At 38.2% G+C, this 25,957-nt stretch overlaps 1 long non-coding RNA gene across 1 annotated transcript in view; it reads left to right on the top strand.

Moving 5' to 3' along the window:
• The window catches only part of LOC140593828 (uncharacterized), a 43,478-nt gene that overhangs the window by 1,775 nt on the left and 15,746 nt on the right, over positions 1-25,957 (top strand). Inside the window, exons 2-4 of the long non-coding RNA XR_011994137.1 lie at positions 14,373-14,662; positions 15,052-15,130; positions 17,214-17,403. This is a non-coding gene — a long non-coding RNA (uncharacterized lncRNA). The remainder of the gene's footprint in view (positions 1-14,372; positions 14,663-15,051; positions 15,131-17,213; positions 17,404-25,957) is intronic.

Below are 25,957 nucleotides of genomic sequence, written 5' to 3'. Positions count from 1 at the left end.
ATATTTAAATCTAAGATGTGCTTATTTTAAAAATAAGTCTAAAAATAATATGGCTGTTTATACTACTTCTATTTGTGTTTAAATGAATTTCAGTAAACATTTCTGTGCAATGCACTCTATAGGCCATAGAAGTGGGTTGTGGAAATATGGAATTTGGATTTATTTTATTTTTTTATAAAGATTTTTATGTGTTTATTCACGAGAGACACACACAGAGAGGCAGAGACACAGGCGAGGGAGAAGCAGGCTCCCTGCGAGGCGTCTGATGCGGGACTCCATCCCAGGACCCCAGGATCATGCCCTGAGCCCAAGGCAGATGCTCAACCACTGAGCCACCCAGGAGTCCCTGGAATTTGGATTTTAAAGGTTATTAGTCAAACCGCTTATCTGATGTTCAAATCTTTTCAAAGCATCTCTGTAATTCATTATTGACCCTATATTTGGGTATTTCCCATGTAGGAGGATCTCCTTCCTACCAAGGTATGCTCTTTACTTTTTAATTAAGATTATCCACAATGACCACAAACTGGCCTCTATGTAGCTTATTTCTCATTCTTCTTTTTGGAGAGGTTACATAACACAACCAATCCTTGTTTTAATGAAAATTCTTGTTCCATCATGTTCTAATGAGTGTCTGTTTTCCAGAATGAACATCCTCAATTCTTTCAATTGTTTGCGATCTAATGTGGGATCAAAGGTCTTAAGTCCATCATGGACACTCTCCCTCAAACATGTTTCCATTTATTTATAAGCCTCTTGAATTAGGATGTCAGGCCTAAATGCATTCTCCCAAAGGATTAGAATAACCTAGAGGACACTGTCCTAACTTCTATAGAGTGGAATAGAATATCAGAATATTTTTAAGAAAATATTCCAAGAAGGTGGGCAGTAAAACTCATTTTTGAAATTATGTCCAGCACAACAGAGCAGGAAATAAAAATAACTTGTGAAACTGCTGGAAATGACAAGATAGTAATCATTTATTTATTTAAAAAATCCATAGTGAGGGGATTATATATTTTAAAGAAGTCAATTTATTTTTAAGATATAGATTTAATGGAACCCCAATCGAAATCTCTATGGGATTTAAAAAAAATTGATGAACCCATTCTAGGGATCATCTGGAGACAACAGTTTTGAAGTATGTGAAAATAAAGAGTATTTGTTGGGTCTTCACTTTATTAAAATTTTCAATATAATCTGTAGCTCTAAAAGTGAAAACTGAAAACATTAGTGAATTTGTAGATAAGAAGTTACAGACAATTCCTAGAAGAAACTCAAAAGACAAAAAACATGAAAAAAGCCCAACATCACTAATTAATTCTGAAAATTAAAACAATGAAATACTTTTTTCTTTTTGGACGGGCCTAACAAGTTAGCAAAGATTTTGAAAAGTGAATAAAGTCAATACAAAACTATTAATAATTGTTTATTGACACATCAACTGACAATACTTATGGATTGATAGGATTTTTTGAGAAGCAATTTAACAGTAAGTATTAATGATATATTTTTTTTTAAAGTTCTTTTTTTTTTAATTTTTATTTATGATAGTCACAGAGAGAGAGAGAGAGAGAGAGAGAGGCAGAGAGAGAAGCAGGCTCCATGCACCGGGAGCCCGATGTGGGATTCGATCCCGGGTCTCCAGGATCGCGCCCTGGGCCAAAGGCAGGCGCCAAACCGCTGAGCCACCCAGGGATCCCAGTATTAATGATATTTAAAAAGTTTTTAACTCTCGCCTTTTACATTCTACTTTCTAGACTCACTCTACCTAAGACAGTAATTACATTTAAAGATTTTTGTAAAAAAAAAAAAGATTTTTGTAAAAGTATGCTCATTGCACATTAATAGCAAAATCTTGGAAATATCTAAATGTTCAAAAAAGGAGAACAAATAAATAAAATATGGAATAGTTATAAAACAAATAGTATTCTGACCCTGAAAATGTTAAGTGAAAATACAATATATCCAACTGTAAATGGAGTAAGATTAAAAGCATGTAAAATGGATTGGAAACACCCCAAAAAGGAAACAATTCCTATTTCTGGTAAGATTTGGGATAATTTTTATTTATCTCTCTATGCTATCTGAATTAAAAATACATAGTTACATGAAAGACTTCCATAAGGAAAAAATTAAGTAATGAAAATAGATAATTGAAAAGAAATTTAATAAAACGAATCAGTATTAATTTTCCTGGATTTCTTTTTTACTTTTGATTAAGTCAGCTGGTGATTAAGTCAGATGGCTGTGAGAACTGGAGTTTTTCCTTACTAAACTAGTTTTGGTCTTTAATAGTTGTCATAGTAATTTTGAAATTTACATTTGAGTGAAAGCTATTTAGAATTGGTAAAATCTTATATAAATGCTAGGACTGGTGGTTCTATAATTATTTGTGATGTATTTTCAACGAATATTCCAGGCAATAAACTGGCATGGGGATCCAGTCTGATGAATGGCAGAGCAGGTGATTATTGGCATGTAGAAGAGCTCTACGGCCAGGGTGCCTGGGTAGCTCGGTCAGTTAAGTATCTGCCTTCAGCTCAGGTCCTGATCTTGGGTCCTGGGATCGAGCCCCCTTGCCCTCTCACATTGGGCTCCCTGCTCAGCTGGGAGTCTGCTTCTCCCTCTGCCTCTGTGGCTCCCCTCTGCTCACTCTCTTTCTCAAATAAATAAATAAAATCTTAAAAAGAGAAGAGAAAAAGAGCTACGGTCACTGCCACCATGACTCCTTGATGGGGCTTTGGAACTTTATCTTGAACTAGCAAAATAAAGACTCTGGGGCTTGTTTCTAGAGCAGGAGCCCATCAGCATCACTTGGGAGCGCTTGCTTAAAATGCATGTCTATAGGTCCAACCCTACACGTGTTGTAGATTCTCCTGCAGCAGATTTGGTAAATTGTGTTCTTCTTATAAGAAGCTTCCTGGGAGCAATTATAAGTTTTCTGGTAGCCATATTTAAAAAGTGAAAAAAAAAAGTTGAATTAATTCTACTGTGTTTTATTTAACACAATAGATCCAGAATATTACCATTTCAACATGCAAATAAATATTAAAATTGCCTCTGAGATATTTTACAGGGCTTCTCTCTAAGTCTTTCAAATGCAATGTGTATTTTACACTTACAGCCCATTGTAATTCAGACACTAAATTTTCATTGGAAAGAATTGATCTGTATTCAGATTTATAAAATTGACATTTGACAAAGTGGATTTGCACACCCGAGTAGGTCCAAACATACTTAAATGCACTTGGATCAGTCTGCCCTCTGCAGAGTAGCCTCTACTGATCTTTCCAGTGCAGTGGGAGTAAAAGGCAGGTTCCCACAGCGACTCCTCAGGTCTTAGCCATCTGCTCTTTGGCTCCGCTGATGTCATCTGCCCCTCCCCTCGCTCAACACTGTACTCCACCCCAGTCACGCTGGCTTTCTTGGTTTCATAAACACTCCAGACACATTCCTGCCTGAGGACCCTGGTCTCAGCCGTCCCTGTGACTGTGAGTGCTTCTCCCTAGGCATCTACTTAGCTAATTCCCTCATCTGCTACATCAGCTAATCAACCACTCCCCTCAAGCCTCCAGCATGAGCCTGCCTGGAGGGAATGCAGTAGATCTTTGGCTTTTTCCCACATCCGAGGACAGAGTTTAAGAAAGGAGATGAGCTGTATTAGAAGGTCTGCTTTCCAGAAAACAGACTTGTCACTCAAGTACCTTCTTTCGATCTACCTTGAATAAATGATGACACAGCACGTCTTTTTTCTGGACATAAAATCTTGCCTTGCTAGACTATGGTGTGTAGGTCTGATGTGGTTTCCTTAATCTGTCAGAAACTTCAGTTTTATTTGGTGACAGAGGATGAACCAGGTCAGATTAGAACTCGGGGATTTAAGTGCATCATTACCACTAGACCACATGCCCTGTGTGGAGATACCCAATTGCCTTCCCCTCTAAGACAGAAGAGAAAAATGTCATTTACGTGAAATCTTATGTCTCACTTTTCAGGCAGGCATACATTTTGCTGTTATGAATTATTTAAACAGCTGCTGAGAAATTCTACTTTTGCAGGATCTGCTGAGAATTCACTTTGACCTTGAACTCGATATGTAGCTATTGTCAGAGTGATTTCCCAGGTGACCGGAAGCATCTGGCTCTGCAATGAGCCCAGACTCGGGAGCAGATTTGACAGTGTGCCATCTCGCTGTTGTTTTGACATTTGGGTACCACACAGTGGCAGAGCAGCCATGTGGAAAGGAAGGAGGAGATGAGAAGTTTCTGATGGGCACAGCATCCACGAAATGCTGATAAGTCTGTGAGAGGGATGTTTAAGGATGCCCTGGGTCAACTCACATGAAAGAGATTAGCTGCTTCCCTTTGCAGCCTGATGAGAGATGATCTTGCCTTGGCTGGCTGTGTGAGCATGAGGAGACTTCCATGGAGACACAGATGGGAAGGAATGTCCCCCATCTGATAGGCTACTGCTGACCTGTGGTGGGTCTCTAATGAGTCCAAGAATTTCAAGGCCTTCTTGAGACTGGCATGTGTGCAAAGAATTTGCACTGAGAGGATCGACAGGGCCAAATCATGGGTTCTAACTTCTGTTCTGACCCTAACTCATAATTAAATCTTTAGAGAATCTGGGCATTGCAGAAATTATACATCAAATGTCTTACACAGAGAGTCAGGTACAGTAAATGAACGATGATGCCAAGTTCAGCAACTACTCACCTCCCGACATTTGTTGCCATGAAGGAATGCAGGCTCTAGTCCTTTAGACTCTTCCCCCAAAAGCTGGGAATCCAGATTTTATATGAGAACTCTACATTTTTAAAGCTGGGCAACTAATTCAACCATTCAGATATACTGTGCAGACCCAACGAAACATATTAGAAGGAATGAATAGATTCTCTCGGTCTCCAATGTGTGTGGCTTCTAGGAAACAAAGTCTTTCCTTTTTCCCATGAGAAACTCTGGACCAGAAAAGTAATATAGCTCTCCAAGATCAACCTGCTTTAATGAACGTTTACTGAGCACCAGGTTTAAGCCTCCAGGCAAGACAACCTGTGAAGAACCTTTACTGGATAAACCTACATTGTAAAACCAAGCCATTCCTTTTTTTTTTTTTTTTCCTGAGCCTGTATATAAAACAGAAGGATAGTTATCTCCACGGATAACGGTGAAGAGTAAATGACTTTACCAAAAGTACATTGAAATGAGTCAGTTTTCAGTAAGTGTTAGTCGAATAACATCAAATGTTAAAATTGATGATTGCTGGTTGATGGTTCTTTCTGCCACCCAGCCTCAGCCCTGCAGGGAGGGGAGCTTTGGAGGCCAGGAGGGGGACAGGAAGGCAGAGGATGGAAGGGGAAGAGAGCTTGGTCAGATGCAAGCTTTGGCACTTACTAGCTGTGTCTTTGTAAGCAAGTTATTCCTTTCTGCTGAGCCACGATATTTTTACTTTCTGAAAAATCCCTCTTGTAATTTATGGGTCAACTGGGAAGAGTCGACATCTTTACTGTATTAAGTCTTTATTAGGACATTTATTCAGATCTACTTTTAAGTACTTTCATGGGGTTTCGTAGTTCTATCCAGTAGAGTCTTGCATGTGTTTTATTATGCAATACTTGTCTTATCATGTAGCCCTAAATATTTTGTCATTTCTATTGTTATCATCACATGCACTCACTCCAGAAATATTTATTTACTCCTCATCATGTGCCAAGCGCTGGATGCTCACTGAAAAGCAAGATGCACAGAACTCCCTACCTGGGGGAATTCATATTCTAGTCAGGAAGACAGCAAAGAAACACAATAAATAGGCAAAATGTAAAGCACACTAGAAGGGATACGGCTATGGAGAAAAATAAGGCAGGGAGAAGACACAGAGAATGCCAGGTGAGGGCAGTGAGAGTTCGATTTTAAATTCATTTTAAAAACAGGGCAGCAAGGAAAGGTGTCACTGTGAAGGTGACCCAGGGAAGGGAGGGAGAAAACCGATGGGAACAGAGCATGTCTGGCATAGTGAATGGAAAGAACACAGGCAACTGTATTCTGGTCATGTGTGCCGGCATCACAGAGGCCAGAGCCATCTGAACAGGATGGGAAATGGGAGAAAGTACGAGAAAGAGTCAGGGAGGTATAGGGGCAGACAGAGCAAGTGGGCTCTGCAAGCTACTGTGTGGACTTCAGATTATTTTCCCAAATAATGAATTTATGAAACCCAATTACGCTTCTTATGGATATATTTGGACTTGTTTCCATGTAATTCTCTATCTGCAATTCTTTTTCTCTCGACTTCCTTTTCTTCCCTTACCTCTGTCATCAGATGGCTTAATAAAATTGCCTTTACATAGCACAGATAAAAAAAGAACATAGCCTCTGAAAGCACACTCTTTGGCTTTGAGGTCTGGCTTCCACTTTTTAGCAATGTGACCTTGGATCATTCACTTGCCTGTACCCTCGCTGCCCACCTGTGAGAAATAGTGACTAGAAGCAGTTCTTTCATGAGATGGTTCTAAGGGTGGCCTGGAGCACTTCAACAGTGGCTAGCATACAGAAAGTCCTCAAAACGTGCTTGTTATTCTTCTGCTGGTTTTAAAGCTGTGTATTGATTGTATTTCTATTCCTTTAACAAATATATATATGTATATATATATTTTAAAAATTTTAAATGCATATTTTTTTAATAATGAGAAAAGTTATTCAATATTTCTTCCTCCTCTTGACCACTACAAAATCTAACATTCTTTACCTTTCCCTTAACCATTTTTTATTTGTGATTATTATTTAGAATTTGCTTTTTAAAAAACATGCTTTTTTTTTTTTGCCATCATCAGATGACTAAGTTTAAGAATATATTGTAAAAAAAAAAAAAAAGAATATATTGTGACTCTTTCTGGACTTCCCCTGTCTTTTTTTCCTGGGTTCATCTTTCTTCTTGCTTTAGTGCATTTTTTATAATGTTTTTTTTTAATTTTTTTTTATTTATTTATGATAGTCACAGAGAGAGAGAGAGAGAGAGAGAGAGAGAGAGGCAGAGACACAGGCAGAGGGAGAAGCAGGCTCCATGCACCGGGAGCTCGACGTGGGATTCGATCCCGGGTCTCCAGGATCGCGCCCTGGGCCAAAGGCAGGTGCCAAACCGCTGCGCCACCCAGGGATCCCGCTTTAGTGCATTTTTTAATCAGTATTTATTTATTTATTTAGTTATGTATTTATTATTTTTATTTTTAAAAATTTTATTTATCTATTCATGACAGAGAGAGAGAGAGGCAGAGACACAGGCAGAGGGAGAAGCAGGCCCCATGCAGGGAGCCCGATGTAGGACTCGATCCTGGGTCTCCAGGATCACACCCCAAGCCAAAGGTGGTGTTAAACCGCTGAGCCACCGGGGCTGCCCAGTTTTAATTTTTTTTTAAATTAGGGTCTTTGGACTTATGAACTATGCTTTTATAACTAGAGAGGCTTTCATTTTGTTCTAACTTGCGAATAAGGGTTTAGTGGGATATAAAATTCTATAATATCTATAAGGCTTCCTGGAAGTTCCCAGTCCTCATTGGACATCACTGACTTTTTTCTAAAATGCTATCTATCAACTACAAGATCACAAAATGGTTTTGAGCAATACAAAATGGACAGAGGGAGACAGAAATATTTCAATACCCTGGATTTCTCTCAGTTTGCTTCCACTTCATTTCTATCTTGGTTGTTGATGGAATCAGGTAGTGTAAACAGTGTAGCTTGGATAACTCCCTCATCCTATGAAGGGATATGGGCAGTATTGGCTCTCTGTATTTATTCAACTTTTATTTCTCAGGTAATATCGCACATTTGAAGATACCTGTATTTGTATGGACTCTGAATAAAAGGAATTTATTTGTTTATAAGACAAAATAGGATCTCTAATACATTGTTTGATTGCCTTTTGACCTCTGTTGCTAGTTAGATACTCTGTAAATTTAATTCTAATTCCTCTGTAAGTAATTTTTCCATTTTCTCTGACAATGTTTAGGTGGTCTTTGTAATTCTTGATTTTCTATGTTTCATTCAGATATGATTTGGCCACTATTTATCCTATCCTCATTATTTATAATGACTTATGATCTGTTGTTAGGAGTAAATAAAATAACCAGACCCTTGCTTACCTCTCACTGTCTATCATCATGTCACCATTCCCTTAGTCACCACCTTTCTTAGATGTCCAAAGGGCCCCCTCTCTTAGGGTCTTGACACACCTTATTGTTTTGGGCCTGAAAACCCTTCTACATCTTCCCCTGAAACCTCCTATTTATCCTTCAGGTCCCATCTTAAGTAGCCCTTCCTTGGGGATGCTTACTCTGAACCCCCTGACCAGCTTAGAGACCACAGCACATTTTCTCAGGGAACCCCATACACTTCACTTGTAGCTTTTCTCAAAATAGTAAGAAAAAATGATTCCTCACATATCTGCCTCTATATTTGAAACTCCATGGAGACAAGGGTTGGGTCCAGCATCCCCAGTGCCTGACTGTGCCATTCTTGTGTGGATCTCAAGACAGGGTAGACATTCAAGAGATTCCTTAGGTGAAATGCTATGAAGGAGAAAGAGGAGAGGGGGCAGAAATGGGTAGGGAGAGTCAGGGAGAGGGGGAAGGAAGGGTTGAAGAGGAAGTCAGCCTGTAGTACAATTTTGAGAAAATCTTGGCCAGGTCAGTGTGGGGTCCCCAAGCAGAAGTTGCTCTTTAGAGAAATCCTGTGTTGGGCAAGAATCTCCTGCACTGGTCACCGCCCTCCTGCCCCCACAATCACCTGCCCCGCTGGGCTCAGCATTTACCTGGAACAGTCAAGTGTGGCTTGGACATGTTGCTACAGCGGATCTGAGCTGTGGCACCTTATCTGGGCATGCCAGGCAGCACTGCTCCCCACAAAAGTTCTCTTGAGGGAGTTATGGGTCTTTCAATGGACTCCAGGCTGGTGTGGTCTGGAATGGTTGAATGGTGGCTCCCCCAAATAAATGTCTTTATCTCAATGCCTAGACCCTGTGAATGTGACCTTCTGTGGAGAAAGGGTCTTTGCTGATATAATTAAGACACATAGGATCTTGAGATGAGATCAACAGCTTCATGAGACTGGACAGTGAAGACCCAGAACATTTCCATCGTCCTGAATATCTTTCACCGTTGCTGCTCTTGATCATGTTGTTTATACCAGGCAATGTGATATGTAAGTGTGTGTGTGTGTGTGTGTGTGTGTGCGTGTATGTGTATTTACACCCTCATAGGAACACAACACCTAAAATCTTACTGAAGGAATATCTGAAAATGCAAAATTACTGCACCCAGCAGCAGTCCTCAGCACAGGCCTGGCCAGGCTCGTCTCCCTGCAGGCGTGTCCTTTCTCCCAACCTGTTCGGCTTTCTTCCTTTCTCTCACCTCTTCTACTCCCTCAAAATCCTATGAGAAGATCAAACAGTTCAATAAAGAAAGACATATCTCTTGCTAACTCTTGAATTCCCTGACTGATTTCAATGTCTTTTATTTTTGAAGAGAACATTCTTTAGACAGTGATTCTCAGCGTAGGCCACCTCTGTGTTTCTGTGAGCTTGCATATTCAAACTCTCTTTTCTAAAAGTTGTTGTCACAAGGAGTTGATGTGACCCATGGGGACTGTCTCATTTGGTCTTTCAGGTATGTTGGGCTAGAAAAATCCTGAAAACAGTCTGTGAGCATTGGTATGCTTCCTTAAGGTCACATGACGATGATTATATGAACATCATGTACAGCTCTGTCAGCTGATTCACACAGTCAGCAGAAAGCTCTGTCTTTCCAGGAGGCCATTACTCATAATTTCTATCCCTGAGAGGAATATAGCTATGCAAATAACAAAAAAGTGACCCGTTTAGAAACATATCTGCTTTGGGAAGCCAATTTGCCAGAAATGTGTCTGGTGTTATATTGCCTATCTTATTTTACAGATGAAGAGAAATCTGTGTCTTGTGGCTTTGCTGAACCTTGGTTACTATTAATTATTAATGAGATGGGACTTTGAAAAATTTCCGATTTCACTTAGAGTCTTGCATAGCATGATATTTCTGCTTTGACCTCATTTATTCTAACAGCATTAAACAGACTAAAATGTCTGCATCAAGGCCCACTTACTTTTGAGAAGATGCTCCTTCTTTCTCCCAAAGGGTCACATTCCACGGGCTCATACTGTAGAATATTATAAAACTTTCCTCTAGGACCGGCTTCTGCAATTAGAAGCACTAAGGAGGATAGTGTCACCTTGGCACTGTATGTCTGCTACCAGTCCCAGGAGGTCATTGCTTCAATAGCCTTTATGATGCCAACCTTTTGCTTATTAACATTTTCTTTAATGAAAGATGGAGACGGCTCTGTTGATCTAGATCCCCTTCGAGGATTGTCATTATGTTTCTCATTAGCCAGCATCTTGGATAGGAGTGTAGAGGATTTTGTTTGAAATGGAAGACAAAAAATAAATAGAAAAGGAAGAAGCCAACATTGTAATGACTTTTGGTTGCCAGTCAGCATTCTGAAATTTTAAAAGACGTAATTAATTATCAGAGTTGCTGTGTTTGGACACTTTCTATTCCATGTGCTTCATCCATTTATTGTGTTGATTCTTTAGCTATTATTTCTCTAGAGTTACTTACCACAAAAATAAGTCCCACTAAAATGAGACTACAATGCTTTAAAAGATGTGTATGTTGTAAGAAACAGCAACATTCTTGCAGGTAATAATACAATTTTATATTTGTGTAGTGCAGGAATAGTTATAGACATTTTTCCATTCATTGCACTACTTTGTCCTAAGAGTAATCTTGTCTTGTGGAGTGCTGTCTTGTGACATGATGGATAGTGTGTGAGCTTTGCAGTTAAGTGGCCCTGAGTTACAATTCCATCTCTGTCACTTTCTAGACATTGGATTGTTATGGACTGAATGTGTCTCTTCAAAATCCATATGCTGAAGCCCTAACCCCTCAGTATGGCTGTATTAGGAGATGGAGCCTCTAAGGGATTAATTGATTGCAGTCATAAGGATGGATTCTTCATATAGAATATTTAAAAATTGTTTTATTTATTTATGAGAGACACAGAGAGAGAAGCAGAGACATAAGCAGAGGGAGAGGCAGGCTCCCTGTGGGGAGCCTGATGTGGAACTCAATCTGGGGACCCTGGAACCAGACCCTGAGCCAAAGGCAGACGCTCAACCACTGAGCCACCCAGGCGAGATGTCTGATCTGATAGGAGTAATGTCCTTATGAGGTGAAACACTAGAGAGTGCTCCCTCTCTCTCATTCTCTCTGTCTCTTTGTCTCTGTCTTTCTCTCCATCGCCATGCACACACAGGAAGGCCATTTGAGGACATAGCTAGAAGGTGGCTGTCTAAAAGCCAAGAAGAGAGCTCTTACCAGAAACCAAATTTTCTGGCACCTTGATCACAGACTTCCAGCTTCCAGAACTGTGAGAAAATTGATTTCTGTTGTGTAAGTCACCTAGCCTCTGGTATTTTGTTATGGCAGCCTGAGCTGATTCAGAAAATGATCTTGGACGCATTAATGAGTGTCTGAGCCACTTCTGTATCATAGAGACCTGGAATTTCAAGTCACAGTGACTCAGAGTCCATTTATTTGGTGTTATGTTCAATGGTCAAGTCCTCAGAAAGGCTTTCATTACCTAGGATAGTGGTCACTATCACACCCTACCTCCCACCTTTTTTTTCTTTCTCCCTAGCCATATCCCCTTGACATTATAGTCTTTTGCTTATTTCTTTATGCATGTGTACCTCTCTCACCACAATCCAGGCATCATGAATGGAGGCCCTTGGTCTGTTTAGTCTTTGCTACATCCTTATAACCTAGAAGAGTGCCTGGAGCACAGTAGTAGCCATAAATGCTTATTAAATACATAGATTTCTGGGGGATTGATCGAATACATATGTATTGAATCTTAGGGAGCTTCTTTTTCATACACTCAAATGATGGTAACCATGATTAAAAGGATGGCATACGAAGACAAATTTTCCTCTTAAATTTTATCAAAGTGCATTTACTTAATTTCTCCCTATACGCTAGTCACTAAACTAGGACATGCAAAGAAGTCCAAGGTCATACAATTAATTAGAAGCTGGTAAAGTCTAGATCATTTGGGAGCACCCAAATCTTTTGGAGGTTTGATCTAATCTTTCCAGTCATATTTTGTCTGCTTACCTCTACCATCTAAGCTGAAGATATAGCTACATTATTTTATTTTGCTACTAGTTCCCATCTGTTAAATAAAAGAATTGGCATAAAAGAATCTTGACTCAATTAGAAAATTATTTTGTTGGTATTGAAAGGTTTGTGGTTGTTAAAACAACATAATGATGTGGTTAATGGGAAGATGTCAGATGACACGATAGAAAGGTTAATTTGAAAAAAATAAGCATGTGGAAATTTATTGAGGTGGCTACACAAAGGGGAATGTTGATGGCTCCCCAAAGAGGTACAGTTTCTTGGTTCTCTAAGGTCCACAAAAACATAGAACTGCTCACAAACCTGCCAGGATCATAGTTCTGCCAACATGTCATCGAGAAGCTTTATTTCACTATTCCCTTAGGGATTTGGAGGTGTTTAATACCTCATGGGGCACCCATCTGCCCATCCCCATTCCCTGGTACCTCACCTTTCCAAAAACTCTGGCTACAAGTCCATCTGTTCATGAGGAGTGAATAATGAATGTATACTATTCCAGTAATTTCCTGGGTGTTTGCAAAAAGATTGGGTGAATCACAGACCCATTTTCTAGGCCAATGACAGAACAGTTTGGAGACATTGGGAGTCTAACATCTGTCTGGTAAAAGGTCCCAAAGAAGTCAAAACAAGTGTGGGAGGTTGAATATGTCCACAGATTCTCTGCAGTCCCTCCCCGTGAGATACGGAGTCTGTTTCCCTAAATTTCAAGCTAGGTTGTTCTTGTCACTTGCTTTGACCAATAGAAAAAGATGGAGAGGATCTGCGACTTCACTTAGACTTTAGAGGCCCTTGAGATTTCTATGTCTGTCCTCTTAGGATGTTGCATTGAGACTCACATATGATGAAGAAGCCCAGGTGGAGAGCATGTTGCAGTTGAGCCCAGCCCCAGCTGACGTGCCAGCTGAAAGCCACTCGCCTGAGTGACCTCAGGCAAGGCCAGCAGAAGAACCATCCAGCTGATCCACATAATTCTGAGCATAATGAAATGTTGTTTTAAGCCTTGAAGTTTTGAGGTGGTTTGTTATGTTGTGACACATAACAGGGCAATGATAGAAATTAGAAAAAAAGGGGAAAATATAAATGAAGAAAATATATCTGACACTCTGAAGAATGGCACGTCTTCTTTAGTGTTGAACAGGATAAATTTTTTAGAAGGACTCATATCTGGATACATCTTAATGTGTCCACTATCAAAATCTCTAAGATATAAAGAAAATCCTATAAGTGTCCAGAGCAGAAAACAAACAGACAAAACCCCAAACCCCCTACTTTCCTAAAAGATTTGTCATTAGCAGCACTGGGTACTAGAATAAAAGGAAACATAATTATCCAAGTCGTGGTTTAAAATAATTTTGATTGTAGAATACCATACCCAGGCAAACAACACTTAAGTGTAGGAGCAAGAGAAAGAAAATTTAGGACCTGCTAGAACCTAGAAGGTTTACCAACCACACGCATTCTCTGAAATATTTACTCAAGGATATATTGCAGTAAACTGAAAATGAATCAGAGAAAGAATAAAGCCTGAGATATAAGAAATTGACAGTTAAACACAACCCATGAAACATAGAATTACTGTATTAATCCTTGATGTATAATGCGGAAAACAATTCATAGTAACCTATCTGGAACTAAAGTCCCATAGCTTATGACCTGACATATTGTGGGATTGGTAAAGTGATTCAGTGCTAAGCTTCTTTTCCTGTTTAGGGAAAAATATGAATATTGATTTGTTTCATGTAACTATAGAAGAATATAGATTTTGGTAGGTCTGTTAAAAATGTAAAGGTAGTACTGGAAAAAAGAGAAATAGGATGCAGAAGATTCTAAACCACTAGAGATAAAAATTTACACCACCACCAAAAAATAAAACCCATTGCTGGTTAATAGAAAATATAAAATAACCTAGAAAGAATATATCTAAGCACACAGTGTTGCCCTAATTAAGGATGGATGAATTTCACAGAGATCCTTGGATCAGGGATTATGTGTGGGATACTACAATCTAGCTCAATGTTGAGTACAATGGAAAGATTTAAAATGACACAATCTGTTCCTAACAACGGAGAAAAGTACATGATATGCCAGGTCTTCAAATTCAACATAGCAGACTGAGTGTGCATGTTTATCTCCACCCCCTCTCACAGCTCCATTACAGAGGAGGGAAAAGAAGGCATGACCCTACAAAGAGAAAGAAGACCCTACAAGCGTAGTTTTCTGAAGCTAGAAATCAGAGAGAAAAGCAGTAATTGACCTGGCCAATCATCATGAAAAACCTGAGAAGAATTTGGTGTTGGGTACCTGTAAATGTGCAGATATCAGAAGGCTCAAAACAAGGAGAATGGTTAAAGCAGTTGGGTTCCGGGATGCCTTACTTGCCCCCACATATTCAGTCGACTTTTTGGTGTTAATAATAAAGCCGGATATTTATTCTCAGGTAAGGATGAACCAAAGGGATTCTGAACTGGACACACCATGTTCAAAGTGTGAATGCCATGCTGAAAATGAGGATTAAATGAGCATTTTCTGTTGAATGGTGAAAATTCTAGATTTTTTTTTTTAAGGAAAGACTTTTAACTCTTAGCTAATTTTCTCTGGTTTCTGGGACATTGACCAGCCCAAGACCTATAGATATTGTCAGGTGATGGTTCTACCCAGGGGGAGGGCAATTTCTTTTTTTCTCCCCATGCCCCTCATCACACATACACTGAGTTTATGTCAGCTTTTAAGTAGTACCTCACCTTGAGTATGAATGAGTAGTAAATAAATAAAACTTGTCTATAACAATCTTCATAGGAAAATTTATTTTTCCTCCTCGGCTCACAGGTAAACTATGTTTCCCAGCTTCCCCTGCAGTTAGGTGGAACCAGGTGACTGAGTCCGGGCCAGTGGAATATGGGAAGAGGTAATTATGCTCCTTACTTGTCTGACTTTGGAAACAGCCTGTTCTCCAAAACTTCCTAGCTTATTCTTTTTCTCTCTCTCTTTCCTCATTAGTTGGCCAGAGGGAGGGCATCAGTCGAGGCAAGTCATGAGTGCCAGTAAACATTACCCTTGCTTCTGTTGCTACTGAGCCTGTCCGCCTGTCCTAGCTTTCCAAGTGGTGATGGTGGTGTGTTTGGGGAGGTGCATCATTTATCGCTGGTTGTTCCGTGCGCTTATTCCAGGTTGACTGAGCACCTAGCAGCTTAGCATAAGGTGAACAACACACCTGCAGTTCTTCACTCAGTGGTGCAGGAGCCTGGAAAGGTATCTTGACCACAAGCCGAAATGCTCTGTGCATGCGAGTGTGTCATTGTTTTTGAGAGGTTGAAGCAACTCATTTATTCATTCGTCCTTTCATTTACACATTTGGCACATACTTTATAAATGTCTACCTAGCTAATGTACTGTCCTGGGCCTGGACACAGACAGGCTTCATGCTTGAATAAGAGAGACAACTAGATAAATACATAAAATAATAAGACCAGAAATTGTAATTAATATTGTGGTTAGCGGTAGTATTAATTAGTATTACGAAAAGCCACTCTTCTTTAGGAGACTCTTCTTTAAGGAGGATGGTCAGGGAAGACATCTCATAGCATAAAGGGCAAGAAAGTGGGAACCTTACAAAGAAGCTCAGCCAGTTATAAAAGGACTCGCAGGCCAGGTGGAGGACTTGGGTTTCCATTTGAGTCTTTAAGTATTTAAAAGGTCTTCGGGGCTTTTGATGAAGAATAGATTAGGGCAGATACTAAGTAACTGGTAATAAATGTGAAGAGACAGGAAGATTTAGAAGAAAATATTTTTGTAATCCATTAACATGTAATGTCATACCCATGATATTTTAGTAAAATAATTTTCAATCCGAAGCTTGCCAACAACGATCTTGTTATGACCTATTTAGAAGGGTCTTGCCTTCTTGAGTGAGTGACTGCGTTTTGTGGTAGAAAAAAACAATTTTATTTTCAGCACATATTATTTACTATGTCTGATTATTTTAAGTGGCAAGACATCCTTGGGTTTATCCTTGGATGAAATGTCTCACTGAATTTTGCGATTTGCGTGTGATTTGATGGGAAAATTTTATTCCGATGAGGAAGATAAATGAATTATTTTTGTTCTTTTATTTACATTAGAGACTGTTCAAAATAAACCGTGCTATTCTGACTACTGCCATTGTATTAGAACAAAGAGCATTCTTTGTTCCTTATACTATTAAGGGCATGTTTGGTAAAGGAAGGAATGAATAGTAATTTTCTCTGAATATGTTTAAAAAAATAAATAGAAGGTATTTTGCTAATAGAGAACTAAGAATGCCTGATCATTTAGTTTTTTTAAAAAAATGGCTCATGTCCTTATAAATGGGCCCTGTGGCTGATTCTTCTGTAAGCATGGATAGTTCTTTGAACTGAACCCAAACTGTTTGACTATTTGACTCTGGATGGAATCTCTGTGAAGTCATTGGTGTGTGGTTTTATGCAGTCTGGCTGGGTTGGGGAGTCTCAAAATAGGGATCCTATGACCCCATCTTTTCCCCAACTCCACTGCCATTATGGTGGCCTGAGGCAGATCTCTTATTACAGTAACAATTCACATGCCAGCCTATGGAAATGAGTTCAAGGGGCAGAGGAGCCATTTGGCTATGGGACTGTTACAAACAATGATGGGGAGGGGTGAGTTCTCTTCCAGTCTTGCCAGAATTATAACTCACTGAAAATGTGATTGATTTTGCTTCACTTCTGGTCTAATTTTTACACGAGATCTGTGTTAGATTTAGTTCAGTGGGTTTTATCTTAGATTTGGTTCAATGAGTGTAGAAACATTTAGGTTGAAGCTAATAATGAAAATATGCAGTCCTTGACTGCATTTATGATTTTGTTAAAAAAATGTTTTCCATCAGATATTTAACTGTTTATTTTTGCTTGTGCTCAATTCAAATTCTTGGTCTCTGGAGGTGCTTATAATTAAGCAAATGGCCATCTGATTTTTTGTTTGTTTGTTTTCAGATAGTCATTTATCCACTTAAGCAGTCTTGAGGCTGTCTCCCAGCTCTAGGTTCTTGAGATTGAAGCAGGAAAACATACCCTTGTTCAGGAAACTGGCCCTCCTCTGTGACTTTTGGTGTATTACTATAGAGAATAGCAATGTATCAGAAGGCGAGCTTAAAAAAACAAGTATCAGAACTAATGGATACAGGTAAGTGTCTGGTTTTGTTTTTTTTTCCATTGGAGTATCTGCATTTATGTTGCTATTATCATTTTTTCTGACTATTTCAAATTAAATTAGTTCATCAAAATTTTTTTTTGTCGTTAACATTTGGGCTCCTCAGTTTTTTTTGTGTGTGTTTTTGGCAGGATAGTATTATTCTGGGTTTTTAGACTTGCTTCTTTCATGTAACTCAGATAAAATGATTAAGTGGTCTGGAGATATTGGATGTTAATGAAGTGACATGGAAATAAGGTATCTTGTTGGGCTTCTATTTATTTCTTCAGGTTTTTAAAAATAAATGCAGAGGGCAATTAAATACTGAGACACATTTAGCTATAATTATAAATGCAAATAGATTACAGATTCGAACTTTTAAAATGTGTTCTAACCATCAGGAAGTCTGTGCATTCATACTTTCCTGTAGCTCACTTTCCCATCTGTGCTTAGGTTCATGTACCTATTGAATGTTTACTGGCTTTCCCCAAAAGGATGAAGAAATTAAGGGTAGTGTTCTCTTCTAACCAAGAATGGCCAGTGACCCTTTTGGTCCTATTTCAGATTTGTTCAAGCCCTTTTCTTTTACAAGCCATCAACATTAAATTACATTTCAGTCATCATCACTGTCTTGTTATAGATTATATTCACCATTTCAGAAAGAAACACTTTACTCATCAGCAGTCACTCCCCATGTAAGCTTCTCTCCCTGCCCTAGAAATTATTAATCTATTTTTTATCTCTGGATTTTTATATTCTGGACACCTAATATAAATGGAATCATAACATATGTGGCATTTTGTGTCACTTAGGATAGTGTTTTTAAGATTCATTCGTATGGTAGTGTGTATGGTAAATTTTATGACATGTGGATTCTATCTCAATAAAAAACATGTACATAAAAGCCTTGGGACTTGGTTAAATAAAAAACCTTGCCCTCAGACAGGGGGCACCAACTGTATGAAAATATTTACTCAAAATTAATATAAAAGCATATAATTCTTAGCTTCTAGGTTTCCTCTAACTTTACCATTTGCCTTTTCCTCTACATATTAAAAATTGATTTTTCTACTACATCAACCTTGCAATACCATCTCTTGAACACCTGCTGTTCATCTTCTTCTAGAGAAACTAGGTCATTAAAACCATCCTGAGGCAGAATAAGTTGTAGATCAAGGAACGTGTCCATTTGGAGTCGAGTGTTGAGCTTTGTATTTTTGATAAAACATGTGTGATGTGTGCCTTTCTTGGCTCAGTTTCTTCTGCCATAAATTGGGGACAATCATAGTCCTCCCAGAGGATGGCTGTGAGGTGTAAATGAGTGTTTAGAGCAGTGCAGAGAACACAGTATGTTTTTAAATGACAGAAATGATTATTCCTCTTACTGGTGCTGGCATTTATATCAGCTTTAAAGTCCAGTCATCCATGCTTATGAAATGAGAAGTTTTGCAGTAATGATTATAAATATTCAACAGAAGTGGAAAGGTCTCTATTAATTTCTACCTTATACATCAGAACTGCATATATGGCTAATGAGGTTCAGTTTTGGGTGTTTATTCGTGATGAGTGCTATGGTCATAGGGCTCATCAGGAGCAGAATGGTATTGAGCAAGGAGAGGCTATTGAATGAAAATAAAAGTAATTCAACTCAACTTTCATTTTCTACTAAGTATTGTTTGTGGTGAAGTGACAGTAAAGAGGTTGGGAAGAACTTGACATTCAGATTAATGTCATCAATAAGCAGAATTACCGAATTGCCTTAAAGCAGGAACAACTTGATACAGAAGCATACGAATCTAGATTCTTCTTCAGATTGGTAAACGGATTGCTTGTATCTAATATTGAGATTATGAAAACAATAACATGGAAATTTTAATCACTTGAGATTTTCCAACTTTTTAAAAAAGATTTGTATTAAAGATTTATGTGGGACTTGATCCTAGGACCCCAGGATCATGACCTGAGCCAAAGGCAGATATTCAACCACTGAGCCACCCAGGCATCCCTCCAACATTTTTAACTGAGAATTTAAACTACTGAATTTTTATCTATAAGGAGCTTACGTGTGCAATGGTTATCTAATATTTTATTTATTAGTAAATGTAATAAAACTGGAAGAGCAAATCAACACTGCTATTGACATCAAATGCATTCTGTATAAAAATACTCTTATATTTTTAGGTGAAGTTATGTATTTTTTAATAGTAGCATAATAGTAATAAGATATCTGAATAGGGAATATTTGGCTTACAAAGAGATTTTAGATGCATGTACATGAATCTTAGCAGGACCCTGAATGCACATATTAATTTACAAAACTTTATTTTTTTATTTTTAAGATTTTCATTTATTTTTTTGAGAGAGGGAGAGCAAGCACACAAGCATGGGGGAGGGACAGAAGAACAAGTAGACTCCCTGTTGAGCAGAGGCTCTGACCCGGGACTTGATCTCAGGACCTTGAGATCATGACCTGAGCTAAAGGCAGATGCTTAACCGACTGAGCCACCCAGGTGCCACAAAACCTAATTTATTTTTAAACATTTTAATTACCATGTTGAAAAATGTAATTGCTTCAGTAGAGCAACTGGAGAGGTGCTCCAGTTTACAAAAACTTATTAAGGGCTTTTGTAGACTAGAGACTGTTTGAGGTTCTTAATGTAGATTAAACAAAATACTGTAGGTAAGCATTCCTGGCTGCTGTGATCTGAATATTTATGTCCCCCTAAAATTCACTTGTCAACATCCTACCCTTAAGATGATGGAATTAGCAGATGGGGCCTTTGGAAGGTGGTTAGGTCGTGGGGGTAGAGCCCTCAGGATTGGGATGAGTGCCTTCCTAAAAGAGACTTCAGAGAGCTAGCGCTTACCTTCCACACTGTGAAGACACAGGAAAACGGCATTGTCCATGAGGAAGTGGGCTCTCACTAGATACCAAATCTGCTGGTGTATGATTTTGGACCCCCCAGCAGTGAAATGGTGCAGTGGTGGAGTACAGATGTGCAGCATATAGTCCCTGGAGGGCTCTGTGCTATACAAAACTTGCTCAAGGATAAGAACCAATCTGGGGTGGAGTACCTGGGTGGCACAGTTGATCAAGCGATGGATTCTGGATTTCAGCTTGGGATGTGATCTCAGGGTCCTGAGCTCAAACCCTCCGTTGTGCTCCTTGTGGATCGGGGAGTCTGCTTGAGGTTCTCTTTCTTGTCCCTGCCCACTTCCCACTGTGTTCTCTCTTTCTCAAAAAAATAAATAAAATCTTAAAAAACAACAACAATCTAGGCTACTGGTCTGAAAACGGATTCTGAGGCCTCTTCTCATCCCGACTGAATTAGACTTTCTAGGGGAATGCCTGGGAATCTGCATTTTTAGTAGCTGCATCAGTCTTATCTTATAAAGCAAACTCGAGAAACCTGAAACTACTAGGATAGGGTCATCTATCTTTCCAAAATCTGGGTCTCCATAAAATTACAGACATTGTACTATAATTTGAGAAAAATACCTAAGTTTAAAAAGTTTTCTTAGAAAAATCACCATGGAAAATGGACTCATTTCTTCCAGATGTTTTTTCAGCATTTTTAGAGAAATTCTTACCTGCATTTACCTAGGATGTAAAATTGCTATTTACACAGAACATCATAATGATCATTGCACATTCTCACATTTTCTTTTTCAAGAGAAAGATAGAATGAAAAATTAGATGGCTTGTATGTTTCTTTATTTTCCTGATTTTTTTTACAACTTTGAGAATGATTGCATGAAATATGGGCAAATATAAAAAGTAATGTTCCCTAATGACTGAATCTTATTCTCATTTTTTCCCCACTACTGCCTGATGAGATGCAATTTTTGAAATGGTCCTTTGCAGAAGTTTCTTCGCCAGCTTTTGTTTTGGAGCAAAGAGATATAAATTACGGGACTGAATATTTCTAGGACATCCTTCCCCAGCATGCTCTCAGAAACAAATATAATTTTAATGGGTATCCATGGAGTTTTGTAGAACAAGATTTAATTTAAAAATATACCACGAAGGCCTGCTACAACCCATCATCCGGTTTTATTCTTAGTCTACTCTCTATTATAAATGAGGTTCTCGTATAAGCTGTAAAGTTATTTTTACCTTCTTATTTCTGGCCCCAGGATCTAATAACATCATTAAAAAGAAAAGCAAAAAAAAAAAAAAAGAAAAGACGCATCCACTAAAATATTGAAATTAAAAAGACTGATAACTCCAGATGTTGGTGAGGATAGAGAACAGATAGAATTTTTCATACACTGTTGGTGGGGATATATAACATGGAAGTCAATTTGAATAAAGGTCTGCAATTTTTGTAAAACTAAATGTACATTTACTATTTTACCTAGCATGCCTGGGTGCTTACATAGGAGAAGTGAAAAGATTTGTTTATAGTAGCTTTGCTCATAATAGCCCAAAATGTAAATAGTCCAGGTGATTATCAATGGGCGTGTAGAAAACAAACTATGGCCTATCTCTAAAGCAGAATACTATCCAGCACTAAAAAGGAACAAACTACTGAGTTATGAAAAAACTGAGTGAATCTTAAAAACGTTGTGCTAAATAAAAGAAGGCTTACCCAAAAGATAGCACACGATTCTATTTATATGATGTTCTAAAATCAGCAAAGCTAATTTGCAGATAAAAAAATTGGAACCTCAAGGGAGTTAGAGGGTGAGTACTGACAGGGAAGAAACATGAGGGAATTTTCTGGAGTGGTAGTAATGTTATATGTCTTGAGTGAGGGGTTATGTTACACGGGAGCAAACATTTGTCAGAAATGCATCAAAGAGTACACTTCAGATTGATGCATTTCACTTTATGTAAATTTCATTCCCCAAACCTATGAACAAATATTAAGTTCTAGTTAGTGATATTTTTTATTTTATTTTATTTTTGTTTTTTAAATTATTTTTTCTTTTCTTTTCCTTTTTTTTTTTTTTTTTTTTTTTTAGTTAGTGATATTTATGCTGAAGTTTGTAGAGGTGTTAAAAGTGATGATAGTAATTTACCTTAAAAATATATATATTTTTAAGATTTATTTGTTCATGAGAGACAGAGAAAGAGAGAGGCAGAGACATAGGCAGAGGGAGAAACAGGCTCCATGCAGGGAGCCCGATGTAGGACTGATCCCGGATCCTGGGATCACGCCCTGAGCCAAAGGCAGATGCTCAACCACTGAGCCACCCAGGCGTCCCCTTAAAATATATTTTAAAAATGAGATGGATGTGTAGATGGTTATAAGAAGGAACAGATGGCTAGATGTGTGCTAAGGCAAATATGGGAAATATTTGTTGCAGAGTCGAAGTAAGAGCGTGTGAGTGGCCTGCTATTTTTGTGTATATCATATGACATCTTCCTTTCTAGGTCTCCTTGGAACCGTATGAAGTTCAAGGAATACTTCTCAACCCTCTAAATTACCTGGGTTCTTTTCTTCTGTGAATCCTTTTATCAATATTATTTTTAAAAATTTTTCCTTCTCTGAATTCTTTTAATAAGTGTAGCAGACATCACAAATTTTTGATGCTTGATTATACAAGGTCATGCATTTTCTGGAATCATGTAAATAGCATTTATCACCTTGACTAAGACATAAACTTCTTGAGAGCAGACCAGTCTCATTGTTTTTCCACCTTTCCCGCCATGTCCCCTCTCCAGCTCTCACAGCACTTATGAGAGTATTGTCACATCAGGATAATGTTTGTCAGAATGGCTAAGCTTCAAGATACAGACAACTGTGGCTCTTTTATAATTTTCAGATGAGTCTGTAGTTTGTATTTTGGGGATGGCCTAGCCCTGGAGCACTGACTAATCTGTTTCCTGGATATATTCCAATTTCCATTTCATAGGCCTGAACATTTACTATTTACAGCTCAATAGTATCCATAGAGAAGAGAGGCTCTATGTGAGAGAGGAGCCAGATGAAATTTCTCCAGTGAACCAAACTCAACCTTATTGAGTTGCATTTTGAGCATTTGGCATGGTGGCTCTTCCCTTGGCAGTCTTCAGAGACTCTGAGACAGGAAAGTTAGTGAGACAAAATGACGTGCACATCAGGAGCTTATAGAATTCCTTATTAAACAAGCAAAAATAGATCAATAATCACAAAATTATCAGAGGTTGGTTTGCACCAAGATTGCCTGACGGAACACTGACATTGATCTTGCCTTTCCTCAGTGATTGATGATCCTATAGAGACAGAATTAGGACAATATGAATAGCTAATATAGTCCTTGTTGTTAATTTCAAGAACTATGATCTCGAGGATTAGTGATTAGGAGTAATTAATCTATACCAAAAAAGGTATTGAAACCCCGAAGTATTTTGGGATTCCCAAAATAAGGATGGGTTTAATGTTGTAAAATATTTTCTACTTTTTCTGTATTTGATTTTTATTGATTATATCAAGTCCTCACTTTTTTTTTATCACGTTGTTTTTGAAAATAAATTTGAAACATTAAATGAAAAAATTTGTTGTATTTTTGGAATGAGATCAAATTCTAATCTGAAATTCCCACCTACCTTAAGAGGTATCAGTTCAGTCAGCCTCTACAGGCACATCTTTCTATTTCACCTTTGGATCCCACCATTCTAACCTTTGAAATAATTACACTAGATCCTAAGAAACCTACTGGAATATTTAAAAATATTCCTTTTCTAAAAATTTATTTTTCTATAGTAAAAAACACGTAACATGAAATTTACCATTTTAACTATTTTAAGGTACAATTCAGTAATGTTAAGCATGTTCACATGGTTGTATAACCAAGCTCCAGAATTTTTTGATCTTGTAAAATCTCTTTACCCATTAAACAATAATTCCCTATTTCCCCCTCTCACAGTCCCTGGCAACCACCATTCTACTTTCTGTTTCTAGGAGTTGATTAGATACCTCATAAAAGTGGAATCATACAGTGTTTGTATTTTCGTGTCTGGCTTATTTCACTTAGGATAGTGTCCTGAAGGCTCATCCATGTCATGGCATGTGTCAGAAATGCTTTTCTATTTAAGGCTGGATAATAGTCTGGAGATACACGTATATATCATATTAAAAAAAAACAACTATTCATCTGTTGATGGATCCTTGGATTGCTTCCAACTCTGGGCTATTGTGAATAGTGTGGCTATGACCATTGGTGGGCAAATATCTCTCTGCAATCCTGTTTGCAGTTCTTTTGGATACATACCGAGAAGTGGAAAAGTGAAATTGCTGGATCATATTGGTAATTCTATTTTTAATTTTTTTGAGGAACCACCATACTGTTTTCTATGACAGCTGCACATTTTTTATTCCTACCAACAATGTTCAAGGATTCTAATTTCTCTACACCCTTGTTAACACTTGTTATTTATTTATTTTCTTAAGTTAGTCATCCTAATGGCTGTCAGGTATAAAACAATTATTTTTTAATGGGGAAAAATCACTCTCTCACCAAAGGAGTTGAAAATATTGAGGGTACAAAATGCAAATAAGATTCATTTCACATTACACTTGTTGTGGCCTATTGTTTCTCACATTATTCATGGATTTTTCTTTACGTTTCTGAAATTAGCCATATACCAAAATGAACCACCTATCTCAGTGTTGACAGAGCAGAATTTGAATATGAACTTTTGCTATCCCATTTTCCTTTTTTTTTTTTTAAATTTTATTTATTTATTCATGACAAACACAGAGAGAGAGAAAGAGGCAGAGACACAGGCAGAGGGAGAAGCAGGCTCCATGCAGTGGAAGCCCGATGTGGGACTTGCCCACGTCTCCAGGATCACAACCCAGGCCGAAGGCGGCGCTAAACCGCTGGGCCACCCAGGCTGCCTTCGCTATCCCATTTTCTATGGTGAATAAATGTCTATCAGAGAAACTGCTTTCTAAAATTGTGAAAAACTGACGATATAACTTGGTCTGTTGCTAAAGAGATAAGGTGAATTAAAGTTGGTCATTACCATGAACCTCAGAGTCCTCGTTGTGGATAAACCAAGGCTCTGCTAGGTGAGAGGTTGTAGACCAGAGTACCTACAGGACCCAGGGAGGCCTGCCTTGCTAACGGGTGAAGCAGGCTGGTTGTAAAACAGTAGTGAGTGGGGTGTCTGTGTCACACTGGGGAGGAGGAGTCCCTACTCCTTCAAAAGGAGGAAGCCAGTACTCAGTACGCAACATGCCATGATGGAACATAAACTTTTGTCCACATAGTATATGGCTAGATCTCCAAACTTGTCAAGAAAAGTTGAAAAATTTTAAATATGGCAATTAATTAATTAATTAATTATTTTAAGTAACTGTATTTTTAATCTTCTTTATCTATTTTACCCACTCCCCACTCCCCCACTTCCTTTCTGGCAACTACCAGTTTGTTCTCTGACTCCATAGTTAAGAGTCTGTTTTTTGTTTTTTTTTTTTCTTCCTTTGTTCATTTATTGTTTCTTAAATTTTATATACAAATGAAGTCATACAGTCTTGGTCTTTGTCTTTCTCTGATTGACTTCTTTCACTTAGCATTATACCCTCTAGTATCCATGTTGTTGCAAATCGCAAAA

The sequence above is a fragment of the Vulpes vulpes genome, chromosome 9 (assembly GCF_048418805.1).
Source record: "Vulpes vulpes isolate BD-2025 chromosome 9, VulVul3, whole genome shotgun sequence".
NCBI classification, from domain to species: Eukaryota; Metazoa; Chordata; class Mammalia; order Carnivora; family Canidae; genus Vulpes; species Vulpes vulpes.
The sequence above is the reverse complement of the archived record's forward strand: the minus strand, read 5'-3'. Positions and strand labels throughout refer to the sequence as shown.